This window comes from Pteropus vampyrus, unplaced genomic scaffold (genome assembly GCF_000151845.1).
Source record: "Pteropus vampyrus isolate Shadow unplaced genomic scaffold, Pvam_2.0 Scaffold205, whole genome shotgun sequence".
Taxonomy (NCBI): Eukaryota; Metazoa; Chordata; class Mammalia; order Chiroptera; family Pteropodidae; genus Pteropus; species Pteropus vampyrus.
Window position 1 is genome coordinate 1,706,749 of NW_011888986.1, and position 4,772 is coordinate 1,711,520.

The following is a 4,772-nucleotide window of genomic DNA, read 5'->3' on the forward strand; positions in this document are numbered from 1 at the left end:
AACCCCATCACCACCACCGCCATTACCACCACTACCACCTCCTACACCAACACCAGCCACCCGCATGGCCATCCTTAGTCATAAACCCACAGAACCTAATCCTTCCCTTGTACTTTCTAGTAATTATATTTTTCTTAATCATGGCTGCAAGATTTTCATCAATGAAAATAAATGCTGAGAAGGTAAACTATGAACATGTAATTAATTACATACGATGTCTGCATCCTCTGATGTCCAGAGGAGAAATTCCTAATTCCAGAAGTACTCAGAGCTCCAGCTAGGGGAAAGTACTATTTGCAGGGTGGATGTCCATTTTTGAAATAATTTTCCAGAAAAGCCTTCAGTTCATGTTGCTGCTCTTTCTTTGTCCTTAAAACAAAGTGTGTTCTTTTTAAAAATCTAATGAGAAGTCTCTCTAAATATAAAAACACCGCAAAGAAATATGTCATTGGGAGTGCCCAATGCCAGAAAGAGAGAGAAAGAGGAGAGAGAGGGGTGTAAGGAAGACCAACAATTTGGAGAAGGGTGGTTAAAAGTGGCAAATCTAGCAGGCTCCCTGCATAAAGCCAGAGAAGGACTTCTCCTGCCCCTTGTCCAGGTTTTAGCTCCATTATGAATGCAGCATACAGATTTTTCGTGGTAACATCACTGCACCGGGACTTTTCCTCCTAGCCCCCAGTTCTGACAGTCTCGAATGCCTTGTTTGAGAAATATGAAGAAAAATGAAAATTTGTGGCAAACGTAACTTAAAAAAATAATTTTCCCAGGAGAATGACCATGACCACACAGTCCCAGAGTCCCCAGGTTCTCATTCTGGGAGGGCGCCTAACTTTGGGGGAGGGGGTGACGTTGATGTGAGATTCTGCCGGGGATCTGCTGGAATTTCGTGAGAAAAGTGGGCCTGGCTGCTCCCACCCACCCCGCGGCCGCTCACCTTGTCCCGCCGGCTCGCCTCCGTCTGGGAAGGGGACTTGGGCCACTGGCATCCCGGCGTCGGTTGCTCCGCTCAGATGCGAGCTGGGCGGGGACACCAGGATAGTTTTAGGGCTCGAGGGGTCTGCGGATCTCGCTTGGGCTCGTCCTGCCTCCACGTTCAGCTCCAGGTGCCTGTCGGGTGTCCCTGGACCAGCTTCCTCAGCCTCTACTAGCCTCTACTAGCGCGCGCTGGGGTGCAAACTTTTCCAGCGGCCCGGGGGGCGGGGCCCGCTCTCCGCCTCCAGTCCCCACTCCCCGTCCCCTCCCTCACCTCCACCTCCCTGCACTGTTCCCAACTTCCCCGCCCCCAGTCCCTATCTCCCCATCCCCCACACCCCCATCAGCCTGCATCTTGTCTTCATCTCCCCACCACCCGGCGCTGCGTCCCCAAATTCCAATCCCCGTCTCTATCTCCCCACATCGCTGTCGCCCCCATATCCCCGGCTTCCCGCCTTAAGCCTTCCGCCCCCATCTCCCGCCGCTCCTGCCTCCCGAACTCCACCTCTCCGCGCCCTGCGCCCCGCCTCGCAGTGCCCTAGGGGTCGACTCGCCCCTCTGCGCTTACCCGAGTTCAGGGTTCAGACCTTGCGCCGCCCATTGAGTGAGCTCCTTGCGCCCATTGAGTGAGCTTCAGGCGCCGACCCTGGGACCCCATGACCCAGCGGGGACGGGTCCGAACCGGGTCGGGGACTGGGCTTGGGCAGGGCGCGCTGATGGCGAGAGTTTGGGATGATTCTTACTATTAAGATCGTTATTATCACTGTGATCATAATCATTTCCGTTTGAAACTGACTGACCCCGGCTTGCAGGAGTAGCGCCTGCAGACGGGGCCTCGCGGCCGCCGCGTCCAAACCTCGGATGCAGGGACCCGCTACCCTGGGCGCTAGCGCTGGGGACCCCCGACCCCACCCTGGGCTGGAGAGTCGCACCGGGAGCGAAATTGCTGAGGCGGATGTCAGCGATCCCTCCGCCCCGCGCACGGATTCGCCCCTTTGTGATTTAATAAGATGCTCCATGTGAAGCACTTCTGAAAGAAGCACCCCCAGGGAGGCGATTTCCAAATCTTCTATTGGAAACGGAAAGTGAAGGCCTTGGAATGAAAGAACACAGCAGCGACCCTAGAGCTTCTGAGGGAGGGAGAAAGAAAGAGAAAGGAAGAAAAAGAGAAAGGCAAGAAAAAGGAACCAGGAGGCCCGTTATCGAAAGCAAGGCTGTACATTCTTGAGCAGATGAGATTGGAGCCGCTGGTGGGGAATCTTGGGGAAGGGTCTCCCTCAGATACCTGTACCTGACGTGCTCTCCTGCCTCCAGAGGAGAACCCCGGGGCTGCCTTATCCTAGAGCTGGAAGCGAATGCTTATTTGGGATGGGATGGAGCTCTAATGAGCACCTGTCATAATGTAACATAGTAAGGCTGCTGGCCTTCTCTGTTGTTCCCTGTAGAGAAACCCAGGCTCTGGCAACATTGGGCGAGCGATGGGAGGCGCTGCAGAGCTCTGGCCAGCCCTTGGAGCTCAGTGGAGGGCCGGTGCTGCCTGTCCATGTTTCTACTTAATACAATCGGCCTGCGCTACTGTGAGTCACCGCAACAACTGACCTTCCAAACTCAGTGTCTTGTGCAAGTTCTGAGAAGCCATTTTAGTGCCAAATTGCAAGTGAGACCGAATGTGCCTCCATTTTCCACTCCTACAGCATCAAGTCAAGAAAAGGAGAGAAGGGAGTGTGCTTCTTGGGCCACTTGCCATCACCAGGGCAACAAGACTGAGCACTAGCCACTACGGAGTCTACGGACTACAGAAGCCCTAACAAACAAATGCGGCTCCTTACTGCAGGTGTCCCAAAGGAGATACAGGATTTGACATACAGTGGCATACTTGAAACTCTTCTTTTGACAAGGCTCCTTTACCCCAAAGATTCCCAGTCTTAGGTAGTTCTCCCCACACAGTCTGGTTCTCTCACAGACCCAGTGTCCCACCCCCATTCACTCCCTGCTCCCTGGCCATGAAGGTCAGACACTGGACCCTGGCGGGGGGGCGGGGGGAGCGGGGAGGTCCTCCATTCTCCCGCACAGCCCCTAGAGGCCAAATTCTGTTACTACTTCTTAGGAGAAAACCAGCTTCCCTGAGTCTGGCAATAAAAGTCTCCCCCTCTGCACCCCTGGTTAACAGAACAATGCCAGCTCATAAATATAGACAAAAATGAAAGAATTAGCAGTTCCCTTCCTGCAGCTCTAGAGGAAATAATTGAGTGGGACAAAGCGATTTAATGCACTCAGAGATGAAAGTGTGGAGAACTGGTTAACCACACAGTGCTACTTGGAGAAGGAAAACACTTTTTATTTTCAGTGAGGATATCTGGCTGCCAGCACCTTTACAGGATCAAGCTTAGTGTCATGCATACACGATCAACCTGACAGCATGAGATGCTGCGGTATCTAGCACGCAACAACGCTGATGCTGTATTCTCATTAAAAATGCTTAACTTGAATCAAAGGTCAAGCCCAGAGCCTGCACTTCCAGTTTACCGGATGAAATAAGGATAGAGCAACAAGGTAAATTACACAAGGGAGTAGCAATGAGACAAGTCCAGAGAGCGATGTTCTATAGTTGATAGGCCTGGTCTCCTCCAAAAGTCAAGGTCAGCAAAAGAGTGAGAATGTTTCGAGTACAAAAACAGCTAAAAACACGCAGCATTCATAACAACAAGTATGGACCCTGATAGACTCCTAGGTCAACTGACCAGCATGAAAGACAATTTAGAGGGGATTTCAATACGTGGAGTATTGAATGGTATTATAAAATTATTGTTAATGTTATTAGGTGTAATAACAGCCCAGTGCTTCTCTAGGAGAATGTCCTTATTTTGAGGACATTCTTACTGAACTGTTAAATGGTGAAATGTGTTTATGTCTGAAAGTTATGTTTAAATGACTTTAAAACCAATGTATATACATAAAGCAGATATGACAAAATGTTAGCAATTATTGGATCTAAGTGGTGGATGGGAGAGTTGTACAATGTGTTCCCCTTATCTATTTGGAATAATTCCATAATTAAAGTTAGAGAAAAATAAAATGTCAGGTACTAAATAATTTTAAAATTGCTTCATGCTCCGGCTATCAAATCAAATCTAGGTTTATGGGAATAAAATAAAGATAGTATGATTTATATTTGTATACTTTCGAAAACCAACCACACGACACCAAACTTGAACGTCATTTGAACAAACATATTACATCTTTATTTATAATTTAAAAAAAAGAAACACATTCACTTTCCCAACACATTATTGCCTGCAGCCTGGCAAGCAGGTGCAGTGTAGCTTCAAAGACATTCAGTTGTAAGACTCTAGACCACAGAGAAACCTTTTCCAGCAAAGCTAAGGCATTGCAGGAGCTGAATATCTGGGAAGACCAGACCTTTGCATCATTAAATGTACCTCCTTTCTCCTTCTCTTTCCTCCTAGCCTCTGCCTCCCGCATCCCAGGATGCTTTTTGCAGTCCTTAGGTCAGAATTAATCTGCCCTGTGCCAGTTCTTTTCACATTTTGTATTTTGTAAGGGTATTTATAATATTCAGACAGATAACTAGTGTACGTGTTCATGTAACTGTGTAACTGCGTATATGTGTGTGCATGTGTACGTGTAAAAAAGAATACATGTGCATACATACATGCATATGTGTGTTTATGTGTGTATGTGTGCATGCATATGTGTAGATGTGTATGCATATGTGTGCTTATGGATATGTATGTGTATATTTGTGTGTGTGTATGTGTGCGCGCATGTGTGGGGTGCAC

The 4,772-nt window shown here is 48.8% G+C and overlaps 1 protein-coding gene across 1 annotated transcript in view; it reads right to left on the minus strand.

The window, feature by feature from the left end:
* The window catches only part of S1PR3 (sphingosine-1-phosphate receptor 3), a 14,454-nt gene extending 12,758 nt beyond the window's left edge, over positions 1-1,696 (minus strand). Inside the window, exons 1-2 of the mRNA XM_023537950.1 lie at positions 1,541-1,696; positions 935-1,017 (exon numbers count right to left, since the gene is read on the minus strand). The gene's annotated coding sequence lies outside the window, so the exon portion shown is untranslated. The remainder of the gene's footprint in view (positions 1-934; positions 1,018-1,540) is intronic.
* Positions 1,697-4,772: the final 3,076 nt, after the last annotated feature.